The following is a 13278-nucleotide window of genomic DNA, read 5'->3' as shown; positions in this document are numbered from 1 at the left end:
TTTCCATAGCAACTCAGAGCCTACGGCGGCCGCAGGGGCCCAATCGCGTCAGGGCTTGCTCCTGCGCGGCGCAAAGAATGCCGGGATGAGCTTGGAGGTCCAGGAGCTCGTGGCGCGAGGTACTTAAATCCTTGCGGAGCGTCTTAATGCGTCTTCTTTACAAGTTGTTGGCTGAGCGGGTCGCTCTGGTTTTTAACTTGTTTACCTTACGGCCTTCAAAAACCGTAGCGAGGTTTCTCTGCGGCCTCCCTGTCAGTGAGCTCCTATTTCCACACGCTCCGTCGGCCTCGGCCGCCACGTACCTTGCCTCCTCGGAAGTTTCCTGATAGGCCCCGCGGCGCTTTTATCTTTCTCTGATGCCAGTCTGGGATTGTCAGAGCTTTGTCTTTCCTTTTGTCTGACTTTACCATTTCACTTGGGCACAGCTTTTTGGACCGCGCAGCACCATGGATCGCCGGAGATTTGTGTTGGAATGAATTGCTCTTTACCAGTTTGATCTTGGAAGTTTATGATTCCTCGAATCTCAGTTTCATCGTCTATAAAGTCGTGTTGATAATACATTCACATTTGCAGTGTGGTTATAAAGTGTTTGCCATATGGAAAGCAGAAAATAATGGATAGTAGTAATAGCTAAAGCTTTGGCGTGCTTTTCAAGTCTCTCGAATTTTCTCTAAAATTCCTGGAATGGTTCTGGCCTTGAATAAGTACAGGCGAAACTCAAGCGGTAGCAAAGCACATACAACATGGACACTGCAGGGCCTGTACTACTTAGTTCTTGTCTATACCCTTTGCTTGGCACAACAACAGACTCCTTAACCCAGTGACCTGCATTAAGTAGGTTTTCTTCTTACCATTAGGTAATGATGTACAAAAGTAGCCCTCCTATACCATGAGGAAAAAAAATTTGTTTTTGGATAACTAATTTTTTAAAAAAAAGGACAGCTATTCTCTTGAAAGGAGCCTGAACAAGCCAACTGACAATCTTCAGGTAGTTTCTTCTCTATCATTTTTCTTTTATTTCTGATTAGTATAATTCAATTAAATCAGATGGTACCCCCCCACCTTCATTTGGCTCATTACTGGGTAAAGTAGTTTTGTATATATTTATTTTGATGTTTATTATTAGCTAAAAACAATTATATGGTAGTATTTTAATTTAATAACTTTCCCACCATAATTTTTTAAGTAATTTGAGCCACCCGAAATAATGTTTCTTGAATTTCGTAGGAAATTTTTTCTTTAATGATAAATGTGGAAAAATATAATCTCCAAAATGAACTATTGAATGAATGAATGTCATAAGTAAGAAGCAATAGGAGTTTTAAGTGCATATAAATATTTAGGGTATGATAAAAGTAGATTTTAAATAAATGGGAAAACGTGTAAGTGGTACAGGGATAATTGGTTGGCTATGTGAAAAAATTGATCTGGATCTTATATCATGCACTAAAAATAAAATTCAGATGGGACAAAAAAATAGTAAGAGAACATGGGTGAATGTAAATATAATTCTGGGAATGAGAAGAACTTTCCAGGCATGATTTCAAATGCAGCAACTGTAAGAAAAGGTCTGAAAAATTTGACTACACTGAAACAACTTCAGTATGTGAAACAAAACAAAAAGATGAGGGGGCAAATAAATTGGGGAAAATATTTGTGTAAAAAGCGAATAGTCAATGTTTAGTGAGCTCTTACCAGAATAAAATGAAAGAAAACTGAAAAATGAACACAGAGGCAAACCGCTGGTTAGTCAGGGCTGCCATAATAAAATACCATGGAGTGGATGGCTTAACAGAAATTTGCTTTCTCTGGAGGCTGGAAATCCAAGATGAAGGTGTTGACAGGTTTAGTGACTCCTGAGGCCTCTCTCCTTGGTTTGCAGACAGCCTTCTCACTGTGTCCTCACACGCCTTTCCTATGTGTGCAAGCATCCCTGCTGTTTCTTTGTCTTCTTATAAGAATACCAGTTCTGATGGATTAGAGCTCTACCCTAACGACTTTATTGAACCTTAATCTCCTCTTTAAAGACCCTGTCTCTAAATATAATCATATTGGGGGGTAGCACTTCAACGTATGAATTTGGGTGGTGGTGGGGACACAATTCAGTCTAAAACACAAGCTAGTAATGCAGAAACACCAGTAGTCTATAACGAGAAAAAAAATTATCTTTAGTAGTTAAAAAATGCAGAGTTTACAATAAATACCCTTTTTTTTGGACTGTCATTTTGGAAAATGATAAAGGAAGTAGGAATGGAGATGGAGTAGATAAAACATTAATTTTGAAAGAAGAATGGAATAGTTCATGGTGAAAGAACTATATAGTAAATAAAAGAGAAGGATAAACCAAAGCTGACTAAGGTTTCTAGTCAGGAGAACTGGGAAGATGAGAATGATAGAGTTTGTCTGTTGTTCAGCTAACAATGACCTAGTTCTCCTTTAGAGTCAGTGCTGAGCCTCTCACAATCATTTTTAATAACATGGCTCTTGCCTTTGTACTTTACACAATTTGATTAGATGCAGAATAGGCACTTGATTCCAGCTAGGCCAGTTAGAGGTTTTTTGTTTTTATTATTCATGGGAATCTATATTTACACCAAATTTTAAAAATTCAGTCTCTCAGATGGTGGACCATGACACACACACACACACACACACACACACACACACACACATATAACTTTGAGAGAGAATAGATTTGCCATTTTTCACGTACCATTTCTAGTAGAGAAGCAGAAAATGTCAGTGTGTCAATGTATAGAGAAAAGGAAAGAAAAGAGAGAGGAAATCACTCAGAGAGGAACAGAGATGAGATTAAGAATCCAAACGCAGTTCCAATTTATGTTTATAGAATTTTCCTTAGTCCTGTCTTCGTTCCTGGAGTTCTATAAAATATTCCTGTATCCTTATCGTAAAATCTTACCTGCCTTTTTAAAATGCATAAGTAGGTTGATAGAGTTTTATGTTATCTTAAAACTAAGGATTTTGACTGATAACAGTGGATAATAGAGGAGAATGCAAAGAAGACATATAGCTTTCAGCCTTAAGGAATTTATAGAGCGCCACACAAAGTGGATCATTAGGTACACAGTTCAAAGCTTCACTCTTGGAGAAAATTTTGCTTTTCACTGTCATTCAGTTGAATGATTGTCATGCAGCTATTTTGCATTTCCAACTAGAACCTGTTTATCTAGGCAGCCTACCCATAAACCTATCCATAAAACCAAGGCTTTTCCCTCTTCCTTTAGCATTTTATACGAGAAGCCCTATATAACCATTGGTATGAGCTGAGAATGGTGTTACAGTGCAGCCTTGGTGAGTGGCATGGGAGTCTGAGTAACCTCTTCACTGAGCTTGCTTATGTCCTCTGGTCCTGCTCACCCTTCCTTTTGTTAGCGTGGTGTATCACATTGATTAATTTGAAGATATTGAACCATCCTTGCATCCCTGAAATAAACGTTGTCCAGGCCTGAATTCTGGCAATGGATTGCTGGTTGGAAAGAAAAAGCACCACTTCCTGCTTGGCTTATAAAAATCCCCCAAGTACGCTCTTTTCTTATTTTCTCCATCTGCTGGCTTACTGGGGAGGACTCCAGAGACCTATGAGAAACAAGAACTTGAAGACAGAAGAAGCCTGGAACAGAGCCTGCTGCCACTCCTTTGCCACCCCATCCGATGTAAGCAAGAAATAACATTTATTTTGGTAAGCCACTGAAACTTGGAGGATGTTTGTTTCGGCAGTTAGCCTACCCCAACTAATACACCTTTAGGATTATTATAAAGATTACACGAGGAATCTTTATAAAGTATCTGACATAAATTAAGTGTTCAGTAAATGACAGTTATTGTCACCATCATCCTTTACATGTATAAGCATGTGAGTATTCAGGCATTGCAGGTACCAGGATTCCCCCAAATGATCAGACTGACAGGATCTGAGTGGGCAGGACTGACTTCTTGCTGCTACTCTTACAGTTAGACCCATTGGTATTTCTCAGATTCCTTGGAATTATAAGTGATTAATTCATTTAGTTATAGATTTTTAAATTCAGTTATAGTTGACATATAACATTATATTAGTTTCAGATATACAATGTAATGATTCGATATTTGCATTTATTGAAACAGTCACCACGATACATCTAATCAACATCCAGTTATAGATTTTGACATCACATATTTAATCCTTTTGTTGGCCTGTTCATTTTATTCTCTGTCATTGTACCATGTGATACCCCTAACTTAAGTCACATGTTTTATACTGTGACTGTGTACCATTTAGGATCCAGGGGAGAGAGACTAGACTAGTGCTGTTCAGTAGAAATGCAATGCAAGCCACAAACATAATTTAAAATTTTCCAGTATTGATAGTTACATTAGAAAAGTTTAATAAAACCCAGGTGAAATTAATTTTAATAATTCATTATCTAACCTAGTATATCCAAAACATTAAAATTTCAACATGTAATCAGTATTCTTTGCATTCTTCTTTTCATGCTGATTCTTTGAGATCAGTGTTATTTTAAACCAACAGCCTGTTTTGATTTAGACTAGGCTGATTCCAAGTGTTCAATAGCCACATTTGCATAATGGCTGCCATATTAGACAGCTCAGGAATGGGCAAATGAAAAGACCTATCACCACTTCTGAAAAAAAATCTTCAAAGTCATGTGCTACATTTTCTTTGCAGATAGAGGATAGCATTATTCTTATTGTTCTGGGAGACTAGACATAGGAGGGCAAACATTCAGATCATCAGGTTCAGGAGATGGACATTTTACTTATAGGTGTCATTTATCTGGAGATACAAGTCAGGAACCTTCTTTGTAGCTCTATCTTCTGTGGTACTTTGTACATAGAAGGCTCTTACTGAGAGTCTTCAATGGGATGGTCAATGTTCGTACAATTATGTATTCAACATTCATAAATTTATAATAAAAATATAACGTTTACAGGAAAACTAATATTTTGAGCTTGTGTGCTAAGGGAAGCCATGCAAGATCCTGGTATATGGTAACCCCCAATGTCTAAGTTAGTGATAAAATGTTTATTTTTCTTAAGGAAAAGCTAATTACTCCTGGCCTCAGTTTTCAAAGGAAATTTAACTTTTCTGTATAAAACATAGACTTCAGAAATCCATTACTGTATATTGAAATGCACGTCTATCCTTGTTTAATGAAAGCGTAGGAATTAGTCACTTTCCAGTGTATAAAAAAAGTTTAGTTCAAAGACATTGGATTTATCAAAGTAAACAGTATTTGAATAGAATAGTTACTTTAAAGGTGACAGGCAGTCACTCCTAGGAAGGAAATAATATTTTGCAAGTTTGAAAGAAAATGGTTTACTTAAGATGTCATTTCATGAAAAGGAAATAATGTCTTTGATATTCAAAGCACCAAAAAAGAATTTAACACACTGTGCTAGAGAAACCAGAGATAACATTTGATGGTTAGAAAAGATAGGGTTTTAAGAAAAAAATGTTACCTTGTTTTCCTCTTCCATCACAGAAAGGAGATTAGATATATGAGGCAAATTGGGGGAGTTAGGGGGAAAGTAACATATACAAATCAGATGGTGTAAGGAAAAATTAATAAAGCTAAATACAGATTGTTAAATGATAATGGAAAGGGGTCATTTTTTAAAAAAGATTTATTTTATTCTTTAATTAACTTATTTTTGGCTGTGTTAAGTCTTAGTCACGGCACGTGGGATCTTTCGTTGTGGTGCATGGGCTTCTTTCAAGTTGTGGCATGCGGGTTCTCTCTCTAGTTGTGGCATGTAGACTCCAGGGTGCATGTGCTCTGTAGTTGTGGTGCACAGGCTTAGCTGCCCCATGGCATGTGGGATATTAGTTCCCTGACCACGGATCAAACCCGCGTCCCTTGCATTGTAAGGTGGATTCTTTACCACTGGACCACCAGGGAAGTCCCAGTGGTCATGTTTAACATAACTATATTTTTTAAAAACTATCGTCATTATGTTGTATAATATATCCCCAGTACTGGTTTATCTTATAAACATACTGTATATTAAAATTAGAGTGCACTGTCAGTGGCAATGTAAATTGGTACAGCCATTATGCAAGTTTCTCAAAAAATTAAAAATAGAACCACCATTTGATCTAGCAATCATACTTCTCCACTGTCATTTCCATGTTACTCCTTACTCACCACACTACAGAGAACTGAAGACTAGGCTTGCTCTTAATGCAAAAGGCATGGCTTCACAGTCATAAACTAGGAATAGAGGACTAGCTCAACTGTTTTACTTCTGGTAGGAGACAGATGGGCTTTAGATGAACTATCCAAAAGCAAAGCCATAGGTTTGGGGAGATGTTCTCTGGCCTTCAACTTGCATGTAGTTATCAATTTAGTAGTTGACTCATTAGGTGACTTAGAATACATTTTGCAATGTTTTATTCTTGGAAGATTTATCAAGAAGTTACATTTATTAATTTTTTTTTTTTTTTTGCTGTACGCGGGCCTCTCACTGCTGTGGCCTCTCCCGTTGCGGAGCACAGGCTCCGGACACACAGGCTCCGCGGCCATGGCTCGCGGGCCCAGCCGCTCCGCGGCATGTGGGATCTTCCGGGATCGGGGCACGAACCCGTGTCCCCTGCATCGGCAGGCGGACTCTCAACCACTGCGCCACCAGGGAAGCCCCATTTATTAATTTTTTAAGGTCAGATGATTCTGACCTTAAAAAATTGCTGATTACAATTATTACAGCCTTGCTTTATATCATTGGATTGTTTACTTTGAAAATTGATTCTCTCTCTCTCTCTCTTTCTTTCTCTACTTTTGAAGGGGCCAGGAAAAGAAAGTTTTGGGTAAGAAAGTTTTAAACAAGTTTTTTGTTACGTGAACTTAGGCCTTAAGCACTGTAGTTATAGTGCCTGATGGATAAAATTGCCTTGCCTTTAAGGAAGATTCATAATAGTTAAAAAAAATAACCCTTATAAGAAAATTTCAGCATAAATTGTTTGAACCAATGAAAAATTCAGTTCTTTTAATTCATCTTTTCGTATCTTACTTCACTGGCTTTAACTTAAGAAGAATAAAGATATGTAGAAAATGAAGCAATATGATTTTCAGAAAGATATTGATAGTTTCTTTTACTTTCATTATCAAAATAAGTACTTTTCTTAAGTAGGATGAAAATACTGATTCACCTCTGTAAAACTTCAATCACTACTTTGGGTGACTAGTACCCTGGATTTGCTGTGGGTCTCTTGGAAGTTTGAGCTGTAATGGCCCTTGACACAAGGAGCAGCAGACTGTACAAGTCTCCTGACAGACAAAGTAGGGAGAGCAGTGAAAAACTTTGATTTCTAGAGAGAAGACAGCAATGGAACTGTTCCTTGACTTCCATGGTTGTTTGCCACAACTCTTCAAAAGTTTACAGTCAGAACATTTGTTCATAAAGCATGAAATATTCAGTCATACCTTTTGCTTCTAATTGTGGATACCTAAATTATGCATTTTTGGCCTATTATGGCTAATCTGGAAAATAACAGTTTCATTATATAGTATCATCTACAGACTCCTTGGACGGTTCTAGAATTATATGACATGAATGCTAAATTTTTATGACATTTAAGTATTGATGCTCCCCATGCTATTTAAAGCTAATTTAACCATAATAATCCCCTAAATTCACATTTTAATGAAGCAAAAAAAAAAAAACTGATTAGGTTCAAGTGCATAAAGCTCATGCTGCAGGAAATGTTGTTTACTAAAAAATTAAAAATGGCTCTCTTAAGGAGACATTTGTGCACTGAGTATGGAAAGGCATAGATACTATATTAAAATTTAGGATAATGCATATGTTTAAGTTTTGTTGTCTCCAAAACACTTTGGTATTGACTGGTTCATGTATGAAAAACATGAGTTTCTATGCCATCATGCTGACTAGAAACTTCTTCAGATTGTCCAGTGGCTTGAGAGAACTTGAAGTAACATTTTAAGCAGTAGTTCCCAAAAATGTACATTACTTAGTAAGTTTTGTACTTAAATATTACTGTTTTTCACATGATTTTAATAGGTATGTTTCAAAAAACTTGCTCCCCCTTATTCCCCATCCTGGGTTGTATTATCTTTCCCAACTCTTCACAGCCTTTCCTGCAGGAGAATTATACCTCCCAGCCCCAGGCTTGGCCGTGTGCTTTTCTCTGTGAGCATGAATGATAGATATATGTTGGCAAAGCAGAAACATTACTTGCCCTCAGTCATTCCACTGTTGTTCTTTTCCCTCTGTCACAATAAGTGTGCATCATGCATAGGGCTTGTTCCTTCAGCTTGGATCCTGGAAAGAAGATGTGTGGGACAGAATCACAGCCATTCTGCAGTCAGTTTATGGTGTGATGTGGGCCAGACATAAACCTTCATTCTTGTAAACAACAAGATTTGAGGGTTGCTTTTTAACCACAGCAGAAACTAGCAGAAGCTGACTTCTCAGACTATAATTATAGCCCTTGTTGAAAGAAAAAAAAGGGGGAGGCTAAGAGGATATATAACTCAACTCTGTTCCACCAACCTCCACTTCAGCCTACAATTGCTTGGGTCCAATCCACCTTTTTTTTTTTTTTTCCTTGAGAATTTGAACAAAGAGACATAGACTGTTGTGTTCAGTTACGGTGTACTTGAGTTGAAAGGTCTTGTAGAGCAAGGGTTAGAGGTGGCTCCACAAGCTAAAGTTATGAGGCAGCAGAAGGTATTAGTGGAAGCTAATGCAAATTATTATAACAGTTAACATTTACTGAGAGCTCACTTTGGGCCAAACGTTACTTCAAGCACATTCTATCTCTTTTAATCCTCATATCCATGCTATGAGCAGAGCCACGTTGAAACTTAAAATTGCAATAAGCACTGAAAAGATTATGGTGCTTTGTCACCACTCCCCTAATGCAAGCACACACCAAATGGAATTTCAAATAACTATTAGTTGTTAATATCACTACTTTGATGACCATTTTGATCCTTTTTCATATCCATTAAAAATGTTTTATCATTTCATCTTGACAACCCTGCTTTACTGGTACAATGAGTACATCCTTATTCTGCCTATGGGGTAACATATCACTGCTTCTGAGGTAGGTACTAATTATTATTCCATTTTACAAATAAAAGAGTGAAAGCTTCAAGAGGTTAAAAGTTTGTCTATGGTAAGGGTACATAGTAAGGGTTAGAACTGGGTTTAGAATTGAGGTTCAAACTCAGATTTATTAGCTATCAAAATCAGTGTACTTAGCCATAGCAGGAAAAAAAAAGAGATTAGTGGCTAGGCAGCTCCTGAGAGACAGCAAGAAGGATCTATGCTCTTAATTTTCCAGTTTCTAGTTCCCAAGCAGCCTGGCTCTACTTAATATACTGCCCTTATATGTAGATGGGGGTTAGGGGATGGGAGGGGGAAGGGAAGCCAAGAAAAGTGCCCTCATCCATTTGCTTTTTTTTTTTTTTTTACATCTAAATTGGAGTATAATTGCTTTACAATGGTGTGTTAGTTTCTGCTTTATAACAAAGTAAATCAGTTATACATATTAATATGTTCCCATATCTCTTCCCTCTTGCGTCTCCCTCCCTCCCACCCTCCCTATCCCACCCCTCTAGGTGGTCACAAAGCACCGAGCTGATCTCCCTGTGCTATGCGGCTGCTTCCCACTAGCTGTTTTACGTTTGGTAGTGTGTATATGTCCATGCCACTCTCTTGCTCCGTCACAGCTTACCCTTCCCCCTCCGCATATCCTCAAGTCCATTCTCTAGTAGGTCTGTGTCTTTATTCCTGTCTTACCCCTAGGTTCTTCATGACATTTTTTTTCTTCATAAATTCCATATATATGTGTTACCATACGGTATTTGTCTTTCTTTTTCTGACTTACTTCACTCTGTATGACAGACTCTAGGTCCATCCATCTCATTACAAATAGCTCAATTTCGTTTCTTTTTATGGCTGAGTAATATTCCATTGTATATATGTGCCACATCTTCTTGATCCATTCATCTGATGATGGACACTTAGGTTGTTTCCATCTCCGGGCTATTGTAAATAGAGCTGCAATGAACATTTTGGTACATGACTCTTTTTGAATTATGGTTTTCTCAGGGTATATGCCCAGTAGTGGGATTGCTGGGTCATATGGTAGTTCTATTTGTAGTTTTTTAAGGAACCTCCATACTGTTCTCCATAGTGGCTGTATCAATTTACATTCCCACCAACAGTGCAAGAGGGTTCCCTTTTCTCCACACCCTCTCCAGCATTTACTGTTTGTAGATTTCTTGATGATGGCCATTCTGACTGGTGTGAGATGATATCTCATTATAGTTTTGATTTGCATTTCTCTAATGATTAATGATGTTGAGCATTCTTTCATGTGTTTGTGGGCAGTCTGTATATCTTCTTTGGAGAAATGTCTATTTAGGTCTTCTGCCCATTTTTGGATTGGGTTGTTTGTTTTTTTGTTATTGAGCTGCATGAGCTGCTTATAAATTTTGGAGATTAATCCTTTGTCAGTTGCTTCATTTGCAAACATTTTCTCCCATTCTGAGGGTTGTCTTTTGGTCTTGTTTATGGTTTCCTTTGCTGTGCAAAAGCTTTTAAGTTTCATTAGGTCCCATGTGTTTATTTTTGTCTTTATTTCCATTTCTCTAGGAGGTGGGTCCAAAAGGATCTTGCTGTGATTTATGTCATAGAGTGTTCTGCCTATGTTTTCCTCTAAGAGTTTGACAGTTTCTGGCCTTACATTTAGGTCTTTAATCCATTTTGAGCTTATTTTTGTGTATGGTGTTAGGGAGTGATCTAATCTCATACTTTCACATGTACCTGTCTAGTTTTCCCAGCACCAATTATTGAAGAGGCTGTCCTATCTCCAGTGTACATTCCTGCCTCCTTTATCAAAGATAAGGTGACCATATGTGCATGGGTTTATCTCTGGGCTTTCTATCCTGTTCCATTGATCTATCTTTCTGTTTTTGTGCCAGTACCATACTGTCTTGATTACTGTAGCTTTGTAGTACAGTCTGAAGTCAGGGAGCCTGATTCCTGCAGCTCCGTTTTTCGTTCTCAAGATTGCTTTGGTTATACGGGGTCTTTTGTGTTTCCATACAAACTGTGAACTTTTTTGTTCTAGTTCTGTGAAAAATGCCAGTGGTAGTTTGATAGGGATTGCATTGAATCTATAGATTGCATTGGGTAGTAGAGTCATTTTCACAATGTTGATTCTTCCAATCCAAGAACATGGTATATCTCTCCATCTATTTGTATCATCTTTAATTTCTTTCATCAGTGTCTTATAATTTTCTGCATACAGGTCTTTTGTCTCCTTAGGAAGGTTTATTCTGAGATATTTTACTCTTTTTCTTGCAATGGTAAATGGGAGTGTTTTCTTGATTTCACTTTCAGATTTTTCATCATTAGTGTATAGGAATGCCAGAGATTTCTGTGCATAAATTTTGTATCCTGCTACTTTACCAAATTCATTGATTACCTCTAGTAGTTTTCTGGTAGCATCTTTAGGATTCTCTATGTATAGTATCATGTCATCTGCAAACAATGACAGCTTTATTTCTTCTTTCTGACTTGGATTCCTTTTATTTCCTTTTCTTCTCTGATTGCTGTGGCTAAAACTTCCAAAACTATGTTGAATAAGAGTGGTGAGAGTGGGCCACCTTGTCTTTTTCCTGATCTTAGTGGAAATGCTTTCAGTTTTCCACCATTGAGGACGATGTTGTCTGTGGGTTTGTCATATATGGCCTTTTTATGTTGAGGAAAGTTCCCTCTATGCCTACTTTCTGGAGGGTTTTTATCATAAATGGCTGTTGAATTTTGTCGAAAGCTTTCTCTGCATGTATTGAGATGATCATATGGTTTTTCTCCTTCAATTTGTTAATATGGTGTATCACGTTGATTGATTTGCATATATTGAAGAATCCTTGCATTCCTGGAATAAACCTCACTTGATCATGGTGTATGATCCTTTTAATGTGCTGTTGGATTCTGTTTGCTAGTATTTTGTTGAGGATTTTTGCATCTATGTTCATCAGTGATATTGGCCTGTAGTTTTCTTTCTTTGTGACATCCTTGTCTGGTTTTGGTATCAGGGTGATGGTGGCCTCATAGAATGAGTTTGAGAGTATTCCTCCCTCTGCTATATTCTGGAAGAGTTTGAGAAGGATAGGTGTTAGCTCTTCTCTAAATGCTTGAAAGAATTTGCCTGTGAAGCCATCTGGTCCTGGGCTTTTGTTTGTTGGAAGATTTTTAATCACAGTTTCAATTTCAGTGCTTGTGATTGGTCTATTCATATTTTCTATTTCTTCCTGATTCAGTCGTGGCAGGTTGTGCATTTCTAAGAATTTGTCCATTTCTTCCAGGTTGTCCATTTTATTGGCATAGAGTTGCTTATAGTAATCTCTCATGATCTTTTGTATTTCTGCAGTGTCAGTTGTTACTTCTCCTTTTTCATTTCTAATTCTATTGATTGGAGTCTTCTCCCTTTTTTTCTTGATGAGTCTGGCTAATGGTTTATCAATTTTGTTTATCTTCTCAAAGAGCCAGCTTTTAGTTTTATTGATCTTTGCTATCGTTTCCTTCATTTCTTTTTCATTTATTTCTGATCTGATTTTTATGATTTCTTTCCTTCTGCTAACTTTAGGGTTTTTTTTGTTCTTCTTTCTCTAATTGCTTTAGGTGCAATGTTAGGTTGTTTATTAGAGATATTTCCTGTTTCTTAAGGTAGGATTGTATTGCTATAAACTTCCTTCTTAGAACTGCTTTTGCTGCATCCCATAGGTTTTGGGTCATCGTGTGTCCATTGTCATTTGTTTCTAGGTATTTATTTCCTCTTTGATTTTTTCAGTGATCACTTCGTTATTAAGTGGTGTATTGTTTAGCCTCCGTGTGTTTGTATTTTTTACAGATCTTTTCCTGTAATTGATATCTAGTCTCATAGCGTTGTGGTCGGAAAAGATACTTGATACAATTTCAATTTTCTTAGATTTACCAAGGCTTGATTTGTGACCCAAGATATGATCTATCCTGGAGAATGTTCCATGAGCACTTGAGAAAAATGTGTATTCTGTTGTTTTTGGATGGAATGTCCTATCAATATCAATTAAGTCCATCTTGTTTAATGTATCATTTAAAGCTTGTTTTTCCTTATTTATTTTCATTTTGGATGATCTGTCCATTGGTGAAAGTCGGGTATTAAAGTCCCCTACTATGAATGTGTTACTGTCGATTTCCCCTTTTATGGCTGTTAGTATTTGCGTTATGTATTGAGGTGCTCCT

The 13278-nt window shown here is 37.3% G+C and overlaps 1 long non-coding RNA gene across 1 annotated transcript in view; it reads left to right on the top strand.

Annotated features, from left to right (window-relative positions):
- Positions 1–3394: 3394 nt before the first annotated feature.
- The window catches only part of LOC309811528, a 247351-nt gene continuing 237467 nt past the window's right edge, over positions 3395–13278 (top strand). The window contains exon 1 of the long non-coding RNA XR_014295202.1: positions 3395–3700. This is a non-coding gene — a long non-coding RNA (uncharacterized lncRNA). The remainder of the gene's footprint in view (positions 3701–13278) is intronic.

The sequence above is a fragment of the Mesoplodon mirus genome (genome assembly GCF_964341445.2).
Source record: "Mesoplodon mirus genome assembly, chromosome: 10".
Lineage (NCBI taxonomy): Eukaryota > Metazoa > Chordata > Mammalia > Artiodactyla > Ziphiidae > Mesoplodon > Mesoplodon mirus.
Note: the sequence above shows the minus strand (reverse complement) of the source record. Positions and strands in the feature narration are given on the sequence as shown.